The sequence below is a fragment of the Protopterus annectens genome, chromosome 14.part0, assembly GCF_019279795.1.
Source record: "Protopterus annectens isolate FY-2018-M chromosome 14.part0, PAN1.0, whole genome shotgun sequence".
NCBI lineage: Eukaryota > Metazoa > Chordata > Ceratodontiformes > Protopteridae > Protopterus > Protopterus annectens.
Genome location: NC_056748.1, coordinates 706,599,226 through 706,622,060, shown reverse-complemented (window position 1 = coordinate 706,622,060; position 22,835 = coordinate 706,599,226). Strand labels below are relative to the sequence as shown.

The 22,835-nt window shown below is 38.8% G+C and overlaps 1 protein-coding gene and 1 long non-coding RNA gene across 6 annotated transcripts in view; one reads left to right on the top strand and one right to left on the bottom strand.

The window, feature by feature from the left end:
* LOC122789185 overlaps positions 1-22,835 on the top strand; it is a 1,666,093-nt gene that overhangs the window by 868,297 nt on the left and 774,961 nt on the right. The gene's annotated exons all lie outside the window — the stretch shown is intronic.
* The window catches only part of CAMTA1 (calmodulin binding transcription activator 1), a 2,166,856-nt gene that overhangs the window by 2,142,856 nt on the left and 1,165 nt on the right, over positions 1-22,835 (bottom strand). The gene's annotated exons all lie outside the window — the stretch shown is intronic.

The following is a 22,835-nucleotide window of genomic DNA, read 5'->3' as shown; positions in this document are numbered from 1 at the left end:
AAATGTATTTCTGTAGTCAAATTAGCCCATAAAATTTAATGCTCTAGGGTCTTTCTATACCTGAATAACTAGCTCTTAACAGACCCATAATTGAAGAGTCTAGTTACCACTAAGGATTTGTTTCTAAGGCTGTTTGACTCCATAGGCATGACTGTGAATATTGCAAAGTCCAAACTGATACCATTTCAGTACATAATTTTTCATAACATGCACTTTGGGCATCCTTTTATACAGAATCTTTCTACCTCTCGACAAGATCCTTTAGATCAAGAAAACAGTCCACAGCACAGTCAGCATAAATCCACTTGCAATGTTTCTTTACCCACGTGCATTGAATTTAATGGGTTCTACAATTGTTGTTCAAAGATTCAAAGGTTCATAGATATGTACTAGGCTACCTGCTCTTGTGAGCCAGTTTAAACCTAGCCAGTTTCTCTTTCAAAGGTGAAAATCAAAACCTGTACCTTGCAATTATGAGGTAAATGCCTTAACCATTATATCAACCCAAAACCTGTGTGGTACCAAATGTAAGGTTTTTCATGAGGGTTTTACATTGGACCCTCAAGGTTCAGTAGAACCAGATGATAGACACCCTATTTTGATCTCTATGAAGAGCAAAGAGCATCTTCTTTAGTGGACAGAGCTGTACAACTTGTATCTGGGCAGATGTATTCAAACCCCATCCCCAGGCAACTATGACAACGGATGACAGCCCAAGACACTTGCTTGCCTATGGGGGCCATGCTGCACATCAAAATTTTGGAAATAGGTGCAGTTCTTTGTACAGTGCAGGCCTTTCAGGGCATTCTCTGGCCAGAAGCAGTTGCCATCCACTCTGACAATATGGCAGTGGTTTGCTACCTGAAAAGACAAAGAAGAACTCCTTACTAACTCCCTTTGCTGGGAGACCATGAAGGTAGTGCAGCGGGCTCTTACTTCCAATCACTTTCCATAGCTACCCTTATCCCAGGTTAGACCAATCTCCTTGCAGACAGGCTCAATCAATTTCTTCTGATGCCTCATAAGTGGTCCCTAGATCCAACAACTGCTAAACAACATTTTGTCTTTAAGGGGATCTCTGCTGTGATTTGTTTTGCATCCTTGAGCATGCCAAATGCAGCAGATGCTTTTCTCCTATTCCTACTCTGAGAGTATTCTTCAGGGATGCTCTGGCCCAGAAGTGGCCTATAGGACTTCTTTGTGTTTTTCTCCTGTCTCCTGTTATTCCAAATGTCATGCAGAAAATAAAGATGGGCAAAGACTTATCCTGATACCCCCCCCCTTAGCATAAGCAGTTGTGGTTCTCCATGCTCTGGTATTCTCTCTCACACATCAAGACAGCCTCACCATAACTTCATTGCCTGAAAATAAAGGTATGGTTTTTCTACAAACAGTGATGTCCAGGGACACTTCACACCTGACAAAGGAGGTTCTGAGTTTAACTTCTGTGCAGAAACTGGGCACCAAGAAGATATATTACTCCACATAGACAGGATTCTCAACTTAAGCCATGCTAGAGACCTTGACCATTTAATTTCTTTAATGCTTCTTTTCTGGAGTACTTTGCTTAAATTTTTGACTCTGTTAGTATATCTCGCTACATGAAAGCTTGGCAGCTTTTTTAAAACAGCTTATTACCTTCCCAGTCAACTTCAAATCATCAGAGACAACACTAGAGCTATGTGGTTCATTAGCAAAAAATGAAAACCAAGTTTTTTATCTCTATGAATTTTGACCGGGCATTGGGCCATTCAGCAGGATTATAGAACCAACTGGAAAATTACCTCTCTGCAGGCAAATGACTCTGGCCCATGACCAAAAACTGAATATGAGCATACTTTACGGCATTGTGCAGTTGTGTGGTATACCAGAAGTCAAACTGCTTGCCAAACATCAGCAATTAGCTGTAACTTCTAAGATGGCTGCACACTGAACAACTTAATTTCAGCTTTCTCAGTGTGAAAAATACACTAAGAAATAAGAGCAAGTAATTCTGACATCTTAAGTAAAATCTAGTTATTGGCTAGTAAGTACACTATCTGGATGTCAGAGGAACCTGAAAGAAAATATGTTAGAAAAGATGAATAAAAAACAATTCTGCAAAAAGCAGTTCAAGCTTCAGTTATGCTACAAGATTTGGCTTTTAGTAATTTAGAGGAAAAATAAATCAAATGTGTCACAGGTGATTAAAATAAATGAAACATTGAAGGAATATATCAACTGAAATAAAAAAAGCTGGACAAATAGAAGAAGCTTTAACTAGCAATTCATACAAACTGTTAAAACTGCAAAAAAATCAGAGATTGAAATAAAGAAAATGTTGGCTAAGCATGGGACTTTTCAAGAAAAGCTGTTTCAAAAATGGTAGCATTAGAAGACAGATGTGCAGAGAACACCTGAGATTTTCTGCTGTACCACAGAAACTGAAAAGACCAGACTGAATTAATTTTATGAAAGAAAAAGTGGCTGAGAAAAATTGGACTTATACTGACTTTGTTAAATGTCTGGGTGGACTGTAAAGCATATACCCTCTTTATGTCATTAGTGTTAAGAAGGACAGCAAAAGGGGAAAAAGTAACTGTAAGTAAAACAATTTTTGTTCTTTATATTATTTGTATAAAACATTTCATGGTATAAACTGAATGTTATATAGTAAACCCATTTTGTGTAGTATGTAGCCAGGTGTATTTTAAATGAGGGGTTGGGAGGAGTCTTTTCAGAGTTTCTTGTATGTGATAAAGATATGAAAGTAAACATGTACGTTTTTAGTTGTAGGAAGTTTAGGCTTTACAATGTAATAAGAGAATAAAGGCTGGACAAAAGCAAGTTTAAGTTAATAAGCTGTGATCTTGAAATGGTTTGGTTGGGGATGGGGTATAAAAGTGTACTATTTATTTTATATGTAGTGTTCAAATGTTCTCTCTTATTTTTGCGTAGATGAACATCTGGATTAATATTCTTGGCTTAGTCTATAAACAAGTGTTTTTGTAAACAAGTAGGCTTGTAACATAAGACAAAATGATAAACTCCATGAGAAGTGCAAAGTTTCTTACATATGCAATGATATTACCTTGTCTTTCGGCATTAGCAAAATCTCAATAACAGTTTAGAAATCTGCAGCTGAAAGTAGTTGTATATTCTGTTCTGTGCTGAGTGAAATACACAAAGATTCCTTCATGCATCTGCAGAGTTGTTAGCTGCCTTTTTCTCTCATTACTGACTACTTTTCCATGGAAACACTGTGTGCAGGTGGAAGCAATTAATAATAAGAGTTCTGAGCATTCTTAGCTGAGGGAAATGCAAAATTTAAAGGTAGAAGGGCAAACAGTTCAGTGAAAAATACAGTTTGAAATTATTGGAAGTGAATAAGACAGAGCAGCTTCCCATCAGTCTTAATACTTTAATGTATTTAATATAACAGTATATAATTTAGTTTTATTTAAATATAGCCAGTGCAATTTTTTTCTTAGAGCTAAAAGTTAATGTTTTCTGAAAGCATACAAGCTGTAAGAGAAGAACAAACATCAATCACTGTAAGTGGGAGAATAGGCTATAGCATGCGGTACAGGTTGAGTAACCTTAATGTTAGGTTAGATAATGTCTGTGGGTCCAGCTGTTGATTTGGGGCAATTTTCCTAGCTGGAGGAAGTTAAACTAAAATGAAGTTAAATTTCATTTTCTGAAGATATACATAGTTTTGTGTGGTCGTTCTGAGTTAATAGGTTATGTTTTTTTTTCTGAAAATGTATTTAGTTTTGTTTGAGGCTTTTCATTAAATCAAAATGTCTTGAAAAATGTGACAGATTCAAATGGAAATGGCAAGAAACAAGTGTATAAAAGATCAGTGTGGCAAAAATTAGCATGTGCATGTAGCACAAACGGTGGAAATACACAAAAAATTGTCATGTATAATTGTCACTGATCTGGCTTGGGAAAAGCTGTGTGCAGACGTGTACTTGGGTTGGGGAGCTTGAATGGATGAATGTGACTTGAGTATCAGTGCAGATTTTATTTTCTGTTTGAAGAGAGTAGCTGCACCATAGTAGAATATGCATATTCACTATGGTGTGAGATCCTGTAACTATTATATGTGATATTTTACAAACAATGAAGACATAACCCATTAAATATAAAAAAAATTAGCTCTGTAATTTTGATCTCTGCTTCCTCATGATAATGGCTGGAGAAAAGTAGCCTCATTTTCATACATTCAAATAACACATATAATGTGACGATAGGAGGTATTGCCAGCACAGCTTGTTGGAATTTTGAAAATAATTATATATCATTTGTGACTATCAAACTGATTTATACAGGATGGTTGTGTTACAAATGTATTAGAGCTGTATATCATGTGTATATCAAACTGATTTGTACAGATGTTTGTATTGAAAAGGTATTTGTAAAGTGCTTGTGTTTGAAATGTATCCACAGTGTACCCTATGGAGAGAACAGGAATGTACATATAGTATTGTAACTGTTTAAATGTATATGTTTTAACAGAGGAAACTGGAAGGTTAACCTCAGTCCAGCAAACTTTAAAATATATCTGAAATTAAATTGCTTTATTGGCTAGGCCATAAAGATGCTATCTCACAGGGTTCAATTCAGCCAGAGACACAACGTCTGCACTAGGAAGCTTTCTGTATTGTCTTTGGGGTGAACTAATTACTACTCTGGAAGCATAGAGGTATGGATTTGTTTTATGACTTCCAGCACCTCCACAGATCTGAGCAAAAGCCCTTGTGTGTGTGTATTTTTAAAGGTAGGTGCTAAATCCTGCCAGCTTCCAGCAATGGGGGTTTGTATGGGAACTAGAAATCAGATGACCAGAAGTTATGTCTTTCTGCAAGCTATCCCAGAAGTGATATCTTAGATATTATTTTGAGAAGTCTCTTAGTGAGACAGACCATTCTGCATTTTGTCTTGGACCTGACGACAAGAAGGACCATTCACCACATAATCTGTCTTGCTCTGTTAAGTAAGTAGGGAATAGTGATTCTCTTAGATTCAGTCAAGAATATAGTGAGGCTTAGTTTAGATATTGTTTTTCTTTATTTGTCTGAGCCTGTCCTTCAATGTTATTTTAAATATTTTCTGTGATTTGAACTCTGATGTCACTGTGAATATATACTTAGCATTTTCTTGTTCTTTTATTATTTATTATTAAATATATTTAAACCTTTCATTGTGGCTGATCTCTGTAGATATATTTAAGTTTTGACAGTATTTGCATATTTATTTGGTGACACTGTGTGGACCACTCCTAATAGCCTTGCTCTTGGTCAAACTACCATTTGTATTAATATTAATTTCACTCAGTATATTTGGTAGCCTTAAGGTAGCTGTCAGGAGTGTCTGGTGGCAGTAGTAGCTACCTTATAGTCTGTGCAGAATGGGGCATAGCTAGTAAACCTGTGTCACCTTTTCCCTGGTGTCTGTGTATGTAAATCAAATCTCCACGAGTGTGTGTGTCAGCTAGTTGGGCAGGGACAAGAAGCACTGGTTGGACGAGAGGGTGCTGGAGGTCTTGGCTTGGAGACTCAGCTGAGATCTCAGCTCTATAGCTGTGCCAGTGGGGAGCCTTATTGGGGATCTGAAGAAAGAGGGGAGAAACCAGTGCTGGACTGACTGTGTTTCCCATGTGCTCTTAAGGGAAATTGTGCTTGATTGTGCTTTAAAGCATCCCAAAAGACAATCCTATTGGTATTTGAACTTCATGTTGCAGAAGTAACTGTAAGTTGTTTGAACTGGGTGAGACAGTAAAATAAGCACTGTCTTAGAAAGCACTTTTTTGTTGCTGTAAACTCTTTAAGAATGATTTCAATGTATTCCATATTAAAAGGGTGCCTGTAAAGAGCAATCCATCATTTATGCTCAAGATGTTCTCCAGTTTACCAAAAGGAAGGAAAGCATCTTGTGCCAATGCTAGCCAGGTACCACTCTTGTCTTGACACTGGAAGACTGGGAGACTGTGGATTGAATACTAACACCATATCCTTGTATTCATTTGCCACTATGGACACTGCAGGGGATGCTGCACTCCTGACTGTGCTATTCTACAGATTAGAAGTTAAACTGGGGTCATGCCTGCCTTAGTTGCTGGTATCTGAGGTGGATGTAAAATATCCTACAGCACTTAGAAAAAAATGGGGCTCTTTACTGAACAAAAACATAAACTCAATGCATAAAACATTCACGCAATATTTTATTTCCTAACTATATGTATAAACATATTTCCATACTTTTCTTTTTCAACCTCTACAGCTCTTTTTGCCACAACTAAAACCTTCAAATTTTAATAACACCATGCAAATTCTGCTGTTTGTTATACAATATCTCTTGACATCTCTCAGTTCAAGAAAACAAAGCACGGGACTCTTACGTAGCCTTTTTACATTTTATACTATTTTCCCATAGACTGCATAGAAGAGAATGCCAGTATTAACACATTCAGTTTATTCTACCTTGTACAGAGAATAAACTTTTCCAATAAACTTTACTCTTACTGCATTCAGAAAATGCATGTACTGAATCTTCTTCTGCACCACGATCTTTTAAGTTATACTTTATTTCCTAATATACTTCAATTTCATACTACATATTTTATACTGCTCTTTATCCACACAAATTAGGAGACGTCTTCTATATGGAAATATTGTTTTTTTCACAATTCCACTTAAGGTTAAATGCCAACTACGAAGTCCAGAAGAAAAAAGATATCCACACATTTGGCTACCCCAAATGGAGCTTAAAATCCACTTTTATTTATCAAATACTTAAAAAATGGTCCTTCACAATTCTTTTATTTTTTAATTCCCTTTTTTCTTAGATTCAGATTTTCATACTCATCCTGTAATAACTATCCATAATTACTTTATGATACAGTGTTCTTTTATCATTTCCTAAATTCTCAATATTCAGTTTCCACAAGAAATATCTAATTTGATACTGTTTATTATATTAATCACTGCTGAAGTAACCACAGCAATATGGCTTATTTATTGCCAAGAATTTAACAGCTGACCAGCTTCCAAAGCTTGATGGTACCTTCCATGTACCTAAACTGTCAAGCTGCTTGAACTGAGCTGATAAAAGACAAGTTTGGGCATGAAGTCCTGTAGAGCTTTACAGCCACCAAAGAGTACACTTCTCTGAGGCTTTCAAGGATTGACAGTCAGCTTGTGCCTTCCTTTGCTGGGCAGATAACTTCCCTTTGGGGAAAATATTCCCTTTCTTAATTTTGTTAATGTTTTATTACTTTCCTCTTTAAGAACATTATTTTAAAGCTAGGAGTGTTGTGTTTTAATGGAGTGTTTACAGACTGCAACATACTTTCAAATGGAGCACTTGTTTTTTCTGTCAGTTTAAAAGTGGTATAAAGTAAATGTCACATTTTTCCTATGGAGAAATTGTGTTTATTTTTTGTTTGTGGAACTGGCATAGTGTTTCAAAGTGCACTTACTGTGTTTTTTCTCTCTCAAAAAAGTAACTTTTATGGACTGGTAGTGTTTATTGGCAACTGATGCTTGTCTTCCCTGAGAAAGAGGCACCTGTTTCAGCTTGACCATGGAACAGACTACCAGTTCCGTGGTCAGTCCTTCTTCCAGCAACAAAAAGAAAAAAGCTAAGCAAACAGCCTTTTCCACCACAGCAGGTTAGCAATTTGCCTCATCCGCAGGTGGGTGACTTTGCTGTGACTATTTGTTGTACCGCAGACCACTCATCTTTTACCCAGGATCCCTCTGGTGTTGCATCTATAGCCACTATGGACTGGGAGTTAGGCACGTGCTCTGCAGCTGTTGGGATCTCCCTCAGAGGGCAAGGGAGAGCCACTCTTGTTGGTCCTGGGAAAAAGAACAGGGAATGTTGTGCCCATCCTTGGTGAAGCAGCTGCTGCCATTAATTACATGCTTGGCCCCATTTTTCCTGTCAAAAAGAAACAAGAAACTAGCATTAATCTACTCCTTCTCAAATTTCTTTAGACAGGATTAGTTTACTTCTCTGGCTCATAGTTTAATTCAGGCTATCGATGGTTGTTGTAAATTAGTTTCTGGTAAAAGAAATAGGGATTCCTCTTTTCCTAAATTTGAACAGGGAGATGCAGGGACAGATACAGTTTTTTTCCCTCAGATTTCTGATTCAAATTCAAAGGAGAACTCTGTTCCTGATTCTCCATGTGGGGGATTCTCTTTCGCTGATACTATAGCTAGAATCTGCCACTGTCTTCACTGGGAGAACTCTGAGATTTCTCAGTCCCTCCGAAAATACGAGTTGTTGCAGAAGGATTTTCCATAACCTACACCTATTTCTCCTGTTCTGTCTGCTTTAGAGCATGTGTGCATATTGCCTGCGATTTTCATGAAAGTCAGCCAGCTGCCCATTAAACAGCAGACAGTATGTATAAAGTTCCACATTCTTTTAAATTTTTGTACACTATTCCCTGACCCAGCAGCTACAGCTTAAGTTGCTCCCACTGCTACTAAGCACTTATTTACTTCCAATCCTACTCTTTCTGATAAGGATGGGAAAATTATTAATAGGTATAGGAAAAAACTGTATACTTGTGCATCTTTGATTTTCATTAATTTGAATTGTCAGGCTAATATGTTAAGGTTTATTCTGACAAACTGTGAGAGGATGAAAGATGTTTTATCTGCAGCTTCTTGTGAGGAAAATCTGCTTTAAATATCACAGCTTATTTTGTTTCACAAGTCACTAATCATTGTCTGCAATGTGTGCATGTCTCTATTGATGCTTCTTCCAGGACTATTGCTCCTAGTACTGCTTTGAGGAGATTTGCATGGCTGTATTCTCATAACTTCCCAGTCAATGTTAAAAGTGAGGTCTTAAATTCTCCCTTGTATACAGATTTAGTGTTTGGCCCCCTCTGCTGCAGAGGTGATCAAAAAGTGTGATGAAAGGGGCAAGATGATCCAGGCATTCTCTTAAGATTTACAGATTTTTTTCCAAATTGTCCAAGGGATTTTTTTTTATTTCCTCATCCAGTTTTGCAACCCCCCCGAATAAATACTCTCAACAAAATGCAGGTAAACAGACATTAAAGAATAAATGGTGGTGGGGAGGTGGGGTCCAAATAGAAGTCTCAAACCTCCCCAACTAGGGATAGTCCAACAAGTTTGAATGACTGTTCAAGAGACATTGTGATCCCCTCCCACCCTGGTCCCTTTTTTTTCCAGAAAATGTGAATCTCCATTGTTTCTCTTTGGCAATGGAGTTTTCAGACAAATGGGTTCTGAAAATCATTCATCAGGGTTACAGATGACAGTGGGAGAAAATTCCTCATTTTCAGAGGGGTCATTCTTCATCCTGTAAATCAGACTGTTTTGTTTCCACCAGTTCTTCATCACATGCTGTCCCAAGGAGTGACAGAACCAATTTTTCTTTCCCAAGTGGGTAAGGGTTTTTATTCAGGGGTGTTCCTAGTGACAAAGAAAGAAAGAAAGAAAATGCTTGGAGACCATTTCTGATCTTTCTTTCCTAAACCTATTTGTGATAATGCCCAAATTCAAATGATATAATTTCACAGCATGTTACCTCTTCTTTCTCTTTCAATTTTCTTGGTAACAGTAAACGTAAAAGATGTTTATTATCTCATTCCTACTCATCCAGATATTTCTTAAGGTTTTGTGTGTCTGGATCACATTATCAGTTCTCTGCTTTACCCTTTGGACTATCCATTACACCAAGAGTGTTTGCAAAGTGTCTAGTTCCAGTTATTGCTCATTACAGGCTACAGTGTATCCACATTTTCCATATTTTGATAACTTGCTTATCTTTGCAGTGACTTTTTCAAAGTGTCAGGAATCTGTCTGTCTCTCTCTCTCAGGTGAGAGATCTCTTACACAAGTTGGTGTTCAATACATAGGTACAAATTCATGCCATTGACTTGCCCATAAGGGGCATATATTGAGTAAAATCTGGTTATATCGGTCATGCTTGTAAGGGCTCTTAAGCTGTTATCCTAATACTCTTCTATGAACCTATGAAGACAGCATTCAAAATTCTTTCTTGACTCCCTCACAAAGGATTGTGCTCCTGGGATGTCAGCTAGATGGTTTACTATCAAAATTTCGAACCGAACTCCTTCGACTGCACTTTGTTCGAACACGGAAATTTGAAAACAGCAATGGTCAAACATCAAGCCCCTATCTTGACCCATGTTAAAACTCATTCCTAGTTTGGCCTTTGGTGTTTGACACTGCCGTTTTCAAATTTCCATGTTCGAACAAAGTGCAGTTGACAGAGTTCGGTTTGAAATTTTGATAGTAAACCCAGCTAGACACTTCAATTACAACTTTTCTTGCATAGGAAAAAAATAGATCTTTATTTAGATCTGTTTCCAAGGTTTTCCATACAGACTTCTGTCACTGTGAGGGAACACCTCAGGATTTTTAGTCTCATGGCATCTATGAATCGCATGATACCCTTGGCAAGACACCACATGAGAAAGATACAGTGGTATCAGAAATCTCTTTAGTCCTAGCATCAGCACCTTTTATCTTTTCAAATCTCAGTGCTGGAGTTAGTCAGAAGATAAATCTTTTGGTGGAGACGAGATATCCTTAAATCCTGGTCTCCCCTTCTCACTCTCTGCTCCAAAGCAGTCAGTCAAGACAGATGCTCCAGACTTTTATTGGGGAGTAGCTTCAGGAGGGATAAATGTGCAGAGGGACATGGGACACTAAGGTCAGATGCAAGCACATAAATATCAAGGATATGCTTGCCCAGATCAAGGCATTTAACTCTCTGAACCATCTTTGGTCTCTGGGACCTCTTCAAGTGGCTACAAACAATACCACAGTCGTGTGTTGCACAACAACAAGGGGGAGCCAGGTTGCACCCCCTTACCAGTCTGGCCATGTTTGTTTGGGATTTAGCTTCACAGCACCATTTCACTACATTCTGTCTGAACAAAACTGTGTGGTAGACAAGATGAGCAGGACCAGGGCAGACCCTAATGAATGGAAACTAGATCAGGGCCCTTCCAAGATTTGACCCATCTGTGGGGAGTTCCTCAAGTTGATCTCTTTGACTTCTATCAGAATAATCAACTGGCAAGATTCTGTCCCAGGACTCCATGCAAGGAGGCCTGGAAGGCAGATGTCTTTTCTTTTTCTTGGAAAGGAATTTTACTGCATGCTTTCCTCCCTTTCCAATAATATCCAGGATACTTCTCAAGATTCAGAACATATCCTCCAGGATCACTGTGGTGACTCCCTTCTGGTCCAGGCAACCATGCTTCTCCCTTCCTTTTTGAAAAGGCCATGGAGAATTACCACAAGCTTCCTCACAGACTGGATCGACACACACAAGAACAGGGCTGCTTGATACACCCCCACATCTATCGTCTTCAGTTGACTGCCTGAATAACAGGGTCTTAATTCCTTTTAGGTCTTTTTTACTGGGGATATGCAGCAGGTACTAATGGAGGGAAGAAAGCCTTCTACTAGAAAAGTGTATATTAGGTTCATAGGTTCATAGGTTCATACTAGGCTATCTGCCCTAGGGCATTTATAAGCCTAGCCAGAGTGTGTATGGCTTTCGCCACCCATATTAAATTAATTTTGCTATGCCCTTTTTCAAGGTTAGCATACTGTGCCTCTGTCTAACAGTGACACAGAAGTGATACCCGAGGTAAACCTATGATCTCCCATCCACTCATCAAGATTCCTCTTGAAGAGAGTCAATGAGGGACTCTGCCTAACCTGGACTGGGATTTTATTCCAGAATGAATGGAGCCTCTGGGTTATGAATCTGTCCCTCCAGCATGTCCTATTTATTTCAGTGCTGAGGTTCAAGTCCCTTGAGCGCGTAGCTCGATGGGATTTGGATTTTCTGAGGTGCAGCATGTCCATTAATTCCGGGTTGGACATGGCTTTATATGTCAGGCACAGATCGCCTCTGAGCAGGCGGTATGCCACTGAGTAGAGCTGGAGTTTCTTTAACCGGGCAGCATACGGCATCTGTTTGAGCCCCTTGATCCTCTTGGTGAGGTACTTTTGGGATCTTTCCAGTTGCTGCAGGTGTCTGGTAAGGTACATCCCAAAAGGGGCATTGTACTCAATTATGGGCCTGATGAGGGATGAGTAAAGAGGCACGATGACCTCCTGATCTAGATGTGAATCCCTTCATGATTAGGTGGGCTATATAAAATGTTTTTCTAACCACTTTGGCCACGTGGTTGTCAGATGAGAGATTGCTATGAACTTGGGTCCCCAGGTCCCTAATTACTTCTTCTGTACTTAATGGATTACCACCTATGTGGTAATTTGTGGGCACTTTGTTTTTGCCAAAGGGGATGACTATACACTCTTTGGCGTTTAGCTTGAGGCCATGGCTCTGGCACCAGTTGTCTGTTTCTATGAGGCCCTTTTGGAGGATGCTTGTGTCAGCTGGAGAGTCTATTATGGCACCCAGTTTGCAGTCATCTGCGAACTTGGTCAGCCACAGTCCTTCCATGTTGGCCTGTACCTCCGAGAAATATATACCGAACAAGAGAGGTCCCAGGACTGAGCCTTGTGGGACGCCACTTGTAACTGGTTTGGAGTCTGACATGGCTCCAGCTATTCTAGCCATGTGGGTTCTGTCCTTGAGCCAGTTTGCAACCCATCTAGTGACATAGGGGTTTATATTTAAGCTGGTGAGCTTATCTATAATGCCCGAGTGGGGTATTGTATCAAAGGCTTTTGCGAGGTCCAGGTAGGCTGTGTGGACCACCTTCCCCTTGTCAATGGCCTTGGTGACTGTTTCAAAGAAATCAACCAGGTTCAAGAGGCAGGATCTGCCCTTAACAAAGCCGAACTGGGTAGGATCCAGTGTCTGCAGGTCCCCAATATCTTTATTTATAAGGTCCATGATGATCCTTTCCATAGCTTTGCAGACCAAGCTAGTGAGACTTATGGGGCGATAGTTTCCAGGATCCGTTGAGGCACCACCTTTGTGGAGAGGGACCACTGTTGCTGTACGCCACTCTTTGGGTACATATCCTGTAGTAAGGCTGAGATTGAACAGTAGTTTTAGGTTTGGGTTTAGCTCTTCTTGGAGTTCATGTAGGACGCAGCCCGGGACACTGTCTGGCCCCATTGATGCTGTGTTTCTTGCTTTGGAGAGGGCAGCTCTTACCTGAGCATCTGAGATGTCAGGGGGGCAGCACTCTGCTGGGATAGATATTAGCCCTTTTGGTGGGGAGAAGTTTGCGCTGAACCTGTCAGCTAGGATGCTGGCAATGTCTGTGGGTTCGGTGTATTTTTTGTCATTTTGGACTAATTCTGAGCATATCTGGGAATTCCCACCCAGGTTCCTAACATAACTAAAGAAAGCCTTGTGATTATCCTTAGTGTCCTGTGCAATTTTTCTCTCGAAGCTGGCCTTAGACGATTTTATGAGTGCCCATAGTTTTTTGCTAATACTGATCAGAGATGCCTTCCCTTTTTGGGATTTTGCTCTATCATGTAGTAGCTTCCTCCTTCTATTGTATAGTTTGTTTATGGCTGGGGTCCACCAGACAGGACATCTACCTTTGGAGGATTGGGTCTTGGTTTTATTTGGGATTGTATGATCCATGCATTCCTGAAGGTGGTCATAGAATGCGTTTATAAAGGATTTTGCAGTCTGGGCCGTATTAGCCAACAACATAATCAGCACCAATATAGGGCTAGTTGTTCTCTGTTTTTTTGTGTGAGTTAATATTGTATGGCCTTTCTTATTTCTCTATCAGGGTTCATTTATCAGCCATTTCAGCTTATCTGGCCATGGATCCTTTTCTTTCAATGAAATCTCATGTCAAAATCTTCTTGAAATGGGTTTTGCAAAAGAGGCCTCCATGAAAAATGGTAGCACCTCCTTGGGATCTTAAATTTGTGTTACAGAACCTAATGCTGGCTCCATTTGATCTATATAATCTGGCTGACCTGAGGTTCTTAACATGAAAAACAGTTTTACTGATTGCTCTAACCTCTGCAAGAAGTGTACCTGAGTCACAAGCTCTTATGGTGAGTCAGACCTATCTTATTTTCCATAGGGCATAGAGAATTAATACTTATTTTTATTCTTAAAGTGGTATCCGAGTTTACTTTAAGCCAAAGTATCCATCTCCCCATTTTCATTCCTGAAACTAAAAATGAGGGAAAAAAGATACTGCTTACCGTGGATGTCCGCAGACAACTCAGGTACTCTCTTGACAGAACTAAATCTTTCTGATCTTCAGATCAAGCATTCATTTCTTGTGAAGGTAAGAAGAAGGGACAACCTGTTGTTGAAACAGACCATTTCTAAATAGCTGCCAAAGGTCATTACCTTTTGTTATACTCATCATAACAAAACCATTCTAACAGGGTCAACTCCCACTGTAACCAGGGCCTTGGCTTCATCTATGGATTTTTGGAAAGGGTTGGATTCTAGAAGTAGTCTAGAAGCTGGCACTTGGCCCTTTACAAAGCACAATAAGCTTGATTCCTTCTCTAGGTCCAGATCAAGTTTTATTAGGACTATTCTCTAGGGGCTCCTGGACTCTTCTCCTTCCACCTCCCAAATGTAGTTATCTAAGGTGCTGCTGTAGCAGAGATCAATAGGATGAACATAGTAGAGTTTATGTTTACAACATAACAGCTGATATTCAAGTGGCCACTGCTACAGTAGCTACTCTCTCCATCTCCCTTGTTTTTTCATGTGTTTTATGCCAGGATGTGGATAATTATCTTTTGCTGTTCCTAGCATTATTCTTTCAGGGCTCCGCCTCCCTATCTCATCTGGCAAGAAAGCATTCAAGGGCTTCATACCCAAACTTGTCTTCAGGCAGCTCATCTCAAACTGCATGACAGTTTTGACCTGTGGAAGGTCTTCTGAAACTTTGGAAGCGGGCCTGCTGTTATATGCTTTGCAGGATATAATCCATACAGCTACTTCTACTACATCAGTGATCATACAAGCATTATTAGATTTCCCCCGTTTGCTGCCATGATCAGCTTCTTGTCTGCACTTCATTGCATATGCATTCAGTTTTGCCTTCCATTCTGATATAATTTGATGAAGTTCCTGCTTAGAGTCAGCTTGTAATGTCACATCTGCATACATCAGTTTTGTTGATCTGTCCCCTCTGACTTGTCTACTGATGCAATCCATCACCAGTATGAAAAGCAGTGGGCTTGGTGCTGAAACCTAATGCATTCCCACACCCAATGTGAGCCCTCTGTGTTCATTCTTATCTCACTGTAACTTTCAAATTGCCTGACCTAATTCTATTAATGTTTCTGTGACCTTAAACCATTGCGGAAATACCCAAATCAGCTTTCTTGGGGACCTTGTCATATGTTTTCTGGATGTATCTAGGAATGCCCCGTTGTCCTCTTTCCTGAATGTGTTTCCACTGTCTCACTACAAACATCAGGTTGTTTATACTGCATCATGCGCTGAATCACTGCAACTACTGGCAGACATCATACACTGAATTAGAACTACTAATCTCCCATCTTACTTTTTACTACTATGCATATTTGATTATCAGTCACCCTGTCCTATACTTTCAGGAGTCTGATACCTAGGTACTGCCCACAATTGTGAATATCTCCATTTTCATATACACTGGCACAACAATGCTTATTATCCAATTTTCTGGGACACATATCTCCATACTGTTAAAAGTATCCTAAGAAGACATTTCTCTGCTAAAGCAACTAACATTGTAATCATATCTGTTGTGACTTCATCTGAGCCAGCTACATTGTCTGACTAACATTTTGCTTAGTGAACTTTGCACTGTTTCACGGGTTGGGTTTCTTTCCTCCTTCACTGTAGACTGTTTTTGTGGCTGTGAAGCTTTAGTAGGGATTTTTTAATTCAAACATTTCTTTAAGTACTCCTGTAGTCTGCATTTGATGTTTTCTGGACTGCTGAGTAGACTATTGATGATATTTTTTATGAATAGCATCTCCCTAATACTTTGTTTATCTTTGTGTCATTGCCTTACAAACTGACAGAACTTCTTTGTGCCATCTACTGAGTCATTTTTCAAATGCTGGTACAGATTTTCTGAAACCTTGTTCTTTGCGATTGGAACTGCATTCTTAGCCTTTTTGTTAGCCAACTAGTATTAATTCTGGGTCTATATTATAAAGCAGAAAGCTCTAAAGAGTGAATACAAGTACATTGATACATAAAGAGCGATGTACAAAAATTGCAAAACACGTACTTAGCGAAAATCAAAACACCGAACATCTTTCTTTAAACAGCGCCATGCAGGTATACGTAAATTAACTAAATAAAACTAAAATAATACACTTATTGTGTTGTGCTGCACCCTCCACACCCCCCCCCCATTTAAATATACCAGCTCCGAGACCGCACTACAGTGGGGAAAAAGGATATATTTCCTTATCCCCAGGATCGCGCTGCTGGCCAAACAAATACGTTCGATGTTCTGATTTCCGCTAAATACGTCTTTTGCTATTTTTGTACATTGCTCTTTATGTTTCGATGTACTTGTATTCACTCTTTATAGCTTTCGGCCTTATAATATAGACCCTTCATTCTTAGCTTGGTTTCTCTTTTCTATTACCTGTTTTTTGCTGCATGCCTTCTTTTGTTTGATGACTTCCTAAACCACTGCATTCCACGATCAGCTTTCCTTATGTAACTTATTTCCATACCTGGTTTGGCTGCAGATCTTTTCTACTGCCTTCACACATGATATTTTGGTAGAGATGCTGCCATTCTTCTTTTTCTACTCGCCTATCTTCTGTTCTTTCTGAGGTGATAGAGCCTTGAGTTTTTCTTTGTACTCATGTGTTTTTGCTCCAGTCATCTTCTGGATCTTCTGCCTAGTCACTATTGAGCTTAGAGTCTTCTCTAACAACTGCTTGCCTCTGATTAAAGCCATATAATGTTTTTGCTAGGGACTGACCATTTCACTAAGGACGACTGTGTGATTTCTGATTTGACCACACTGCCCTTTTCCTACCAGGAGGAAGCCTACCTGAGTTGCATGTTGGATACTCTTATATGTCAATTTTTGACTGTCTGTCTTGGCCTCTTCTTCACTATTCCTGTTGCCCCAACTATGTGGACCCAGGCAATCCACACATCCACTTCTGTCTGTTCTTATATCAGCACTCAGTTCCACTTTTTTAAAGGAGGTCCTGCAACTGCTGCCTGAATACCCTCTTTTCCTCTCCATTGCAGCCCTAATGTAGCGCATAGTCTGGGATCATGAAAATTTGTTTATCTTTTCAATGGAGTCTGATTGCCATGAGTTTCTCATTTCATTCTGATGACATCTATCTGTCTTCGGAAGAGTCTCTTACCATGATTTTTTTATTCTCACCATTTCTAGGCTGCCCTCACGCTGAGTATTAGACTCTGGATCCCAGGTCAGGAAACTTTTCTGTGCTACCCTTTTACCATGTCTCCTATATAGATAGAGTATCCAGTCTCTGCATTGCCATCATTTATTTATTTATTGCATTTGGTTACTGGGATAGTCCAACTTGGCAGGAAGCCCCTTTTCATTGGTGGCCTGAGGAGAAAAGATCCATTGCAATATTGTCAACAGTTTACAAGTAAAATAATTACTATATTAGAAAACTTCACCAAGACTCTGTCAAGACTTGCTGTGAGGAAAACATCAGTTTGCTTTTGCTTTCTTGTATTTTGTATTACTCTATTGCCTTCTTCTGTTTTGTATATTGTGAGTTGTTTTCTTTATACTGTTTTACTTGTGCTCTACTTTTAATTGTATATTAAAAATAGGAAAGAGACCACAGCTGTATCTCTTGTGAGTCACACAGAAATGTTTCCACCCTCCCAGCCTGGAGCTGTGGTGTTCTTAAACTCAACAGTCTTTCTAGTTGCCTGCCCTTTGTGTTAATTTGACCACGTATCTCTTTCCCTCTCCCCTTTCATTGGCTATTGTGAGTAAGCACAAAATTATCATTTTGTGAAATCACTTCCCTTCAACTATTTAAATTTCTTGGCCATCTCACTATATTCCATAGAAACAGAATACAAAGTCCCACCCCCCTTTCAACCTATCTTGCTGTTTTAAAATGAGTCACTCTCCACTTAGGCACCTAAAGCTTAAGTTACCCCTTCTTTCACATTTTACTGCTTAGTGCACACTGCAGTGCGTAGGATATTAATCCATTTTTCCACCTTACCTTTAAAATCTGCAACATCTATTTCAAGACCAACAATTATTGGAGAGCCCACATTCTGCCTCTCAGTAGTCATCTTGGGATTAGTGCATATGTTTTCTCCTGGTGAGAGAAGGAGCACAGGGGTTTATTTCCTGGAGACTGCTGATCACTGGAAAGCCTAATAACTGCTTCATAGATGACAGCTTGGAATCTGTGCTTATATTCTGCTTCTGGTGAGAGAAAGAGCAGAGTGCATTGATTCTTGACTGTTTCTGGTTGAGCAGTGAGTGTCTGTAATTGATGTTCCTGATTGGTCTAGTTGCTATTCAAGGCATCTACCAAGAAATGGCTACAACAAGCCTACAGACACTTGTATCATCTGGGACAAGACTGTGTATCACCAAACAGGCTGTGGCCTGCTTCTCATCTTGGGATTGGTGCTAATGCTTTGCTTCTGGTGAGGGAAGAATCAAAGGAGTATTGTATCCCACCAGAGTGAAGCTGTGTTGAGACCAGCACCCATAGTCGCCAGGCAGTAGCCATTCATGTGACTCCCCTCTTTTCATTATTCTTGACAAGTTAATTCTTTGTTTTCAGTAAGTACTGCTTGATTTGTTTCAAACTTCAGAATATCTGCCTAAATACTTCAACCTGAAATTTTTAGGGTCTACTTATTCATTTCCCCTCAAGTGTTTGGCAGTGCCCTGTATAGACACAGACACCTTGAGTGACATTTTTCCTGTAAAAGCAGATTTGAAATTTCAGCAATATCTAGTTGCACACAGGACAACTAGTTTGCATTGACAAGCATTGTCCCCAGAGTTGCAAACTGGATACTGTTGACATTGCTTTACATGCTCACTCCAACTGTCTAATGAATAAAAAAGGGTCTGTTGCCATGGATATGAACTTTCCCACTATCTCCATTACCAGCTTGGTGGAGATGGACATCCTTAGACAATGTAGAAACTGCCTCATGTTTATTGGCAACCAATTAATTCTCAAACAAACAAATGGTATGTGAGAGATTAATGTCACTGGAGGCAAAGCTCTTACATAAAAGTACTAATGTCACTAAGGTTGCCAGTAGTACACATGCTGCACCTATCACACACAAGTCAAAGCAGATATATTGACCGGCATATGCTGAGGCACTTAATTGTGACCTTCATAAACCATAAAGACCTCCTAGACAAAGTACACATAACAAATACCCTTAGCAGCCTCGAATGCACTCTTTCAAAACATCACCCACATCAACAGATACAGCCTCATCTCATGGAGCCTCTACTTCTAAGCCCATAATGTAAGTCACCACAGAATCCAACATTCTGGTCACTGGAGACTGCAATGTGAGATGTCCCTCTCACCAGGCTGAGTAAGGAGAAAGTCATGGTCAGTTGCTTATCAGGGACTAGGATCCACCACATTACACAAGCATTCAGGTCACTGGACCACAAGTACCAGTATGACTCAGTCATAGTCCAAGTGGGAGTAAATGACCTGAGAAGTACCTCCCTAGGCTATATGAAGGGAGGCATCATACAGCTTTTAGAATATGTGTCTCAGGCTGGTATGAGCCTACCATTGAGCAGCATTTTACCTTCTCCAAGGATGATGCCACAATACAAACAAAAGATGAATGACTAATAATTGGCTTAGTTTCTGGTGTCATTCTAAGGGGGTGCAATATTTGTCAGCATGGAAGGAGATGGTCAAGAGACCACGGTGCTTTGATAGGGATGGTCTGCATCTTTCCCCTCTAGGCTTTCAAACATTAGCTAAAACATTGTCTTCCCCCACAGTGCCTTTTTTAGGCAATGCCAAACTGAAAGCAATTCCGACATAGCAAATCAAAACCAAGAAAATCTAAAAGTATTACTGCTCAATGGTAGGAGTCTAAACAAAAAACTCCACTCCCTAAAAGCTCTTTTCACCCTAGAGAATGCTAATGTCCGTGCGATCACTGAGACATGGTTCAAAGCCACAAAAAGCACACCAACAGTGCAAGGTTATAATGTTTTCTCCACGTTTAGACCAGCTACGACACAGACAGGGACTAAAGGTAGAGTGGTCTCGATTTACATAAAAAATAAATATACCTTAAGGCTGGTCAAACAGGACAATGCACTTGAGCTACTCCATGTTCAAATCACCATAGGCAAAATCCAATGCCACTTCCTTGCAAGCTATAGGTCCCCCTCTATGACCCATGAAACCCATATCATACATTTAAACTTATTGTAAACACTCACTATCCAACCCAATACCATATTCAAGGGTGACTTTAATTACCCCACTATTAACTGGGAATCCTATATGACACCAAACATACAGACACAGAGATTCCTGGATTTTGCAAACATAAACTCCCTGGAGTTCCAAACCCATAAAATTATTCCACAGTCTATGTTGTAATAAGCCTAAGCTATATCACATGCCATTAACCTCAATTGCTTCCTTTTATTCATTATAATCTCCACTTCCTCTTTAACTAATGATAATAATGCTTTAACCTGCTTATTCAACACTCCATGCATTCATTCAAAGAAAAAATATTTCAAACCTGACAATATCTTTAATTGTAGAATTTTGGTCTAAGTGTTGTTTTACATATTGCACAAGACAGTAAGATTTCAATTTTTTAATATCCTTCTTTTCTCCATTTTTCTAAACAAATGCTATTATAATTTCCAGCATCATCACACCTAATGCTTTCTTTAAACCAGTCATTTCATATTTGAAAAAATCTTTTTTTTTTTTTTCTTTCTTTCTTTCCTAGAATTTTATAAAAATGATACCCTAAACAATGCTTCCAGTGGAACTGTGAATGTTGTGTTACATTGTAATATTTCAGTTGTGTAATAAACGTATACATACTTTTGTTTTGAATAATACTTCCAGTGGAACTGTGAATGTTGTGTTACATTGTAATATTTCAGTTGTGTAATAAACGTATACATACTTTTGTTTTGAACAATACTTCCAGTGGAACTGTGAATGTTGTGTTACATTGTAATATTTCAGTTGTGTAATAAACGTATACATACTTTTGTTTTAAACAATACTTCCAGTGGAACTGTGAATGTTGTGTTACACTGTAATATTTCAGTTGTGTAATAAACGTATGCATACTTTTGTTTTGAACAATACTTCCAGTGGAACTGTGAATGTTCTGTTACATTGTAATATTTCAGTTGTGTAATAAACGTATACATACTTTTGTTTTGAACAATACTTCCAGTGGAACTGTGAATGTTCTGTTACATTGTAATATTTCAGTTGTGTAATAAACGTATACATACTTTTGTTTTGAACAATACTTCCAGTGGAACTGTGAATGTTGTGTTACATTGTAATATTTCAGTTGTGTAATAAACGTATACATACTTTTGTTTTGAGCAATACTTCCAGTGGAACTGTGAATGTTCTGTTACATTGTAATATTTCAGTTGTGTAATAAACTTATACATACTTTTGTTTTGAACAATACTTCCAGTGGAACTGTGAATGTTGTGTTACATTGTAATATTTCAGTTGTGTAATAAACGTATACATACTTTTGTTTTGCCACAGGGTTAGAAATGAAAATGGACCTTTGGGATCAACGTGCCTATCTTAACCAAACAAAGAAATGAATAAGTACAAATATATCCAAAAATGGGAAAGGAGGTAGAGGACAGATGGATGGATATTAAGTTACTGGATTACATGTAAAGCACAGTCTGATGAATGCATTTCTAACTACACAGTTCTGTGATATCATCACCACAGGAGGGTAGGCTATTTCTCCATGTTGTGTGATTTTAGACTTAGGAGAGTGCGGGTGTTTTCACTGGCTTGGAGGCTCTAGAGGTGCAGCTTAGCTTGTCACAGAAGATAAGATTTTTATATTATGCATATTTGTTTGGCAAGTTTCATTTAAATCAATCTGAAATGCATTTCTTGACTTTCATTCTAGTTTGTTGACCATAAATTCTTTGTGAATTCTTCATACCTGGCTTTGTGGACCTGGAATAAAAGTAATTTGGTAGATACAGTTCTTGAACACTGAGATAGCTTTCTTTATAATTTGATTTCTTCAGTGAGATGCAGCAGGCTTGGATCAGATTTAATAGAGTTAAAGGGGAGAATGTTGGTATATAGACCCTCACATGAAAGTCTGAGGAGATTAAATTATTTCTGTTTATTTTTGATGTATGGATTTCAGCAAACATGACTCACAGAATATCAGGAAAATCACATAATTCAGACACAGAACTGATTCATCCCTGCTTAATTTATGAATAAGTACAGCTCAAAAGTTCAAATTTTTCAAAGAAACTGATCTTAAAGTGAGAACAAAATATACTAAAAGAGGTCATTTGTCATGAATCTGAAAATCGACACCTGTAACATTTGAGAAGCACTTTACAGAAATGAGTAAACTATACATTCTCAAAGCCAATCTATAAATTATAATACTTACAAGGTTGCATTTAATAAATAAAATGCAGTGTAATAATTTTGGCACTTTTTTTAGTATTTAACCCACAGAGTTCAGTACAGTATTTTTATGATGCTATTTCAAGCCCGACCATTCATCTCTGTGATTCGGGATATTTAAGGGGGTCTGTATGAGGAAACCAACTTTGGATCTAAGTGTCCTATATAATTTACATCCTATTTCTATCCTTCCCTCTA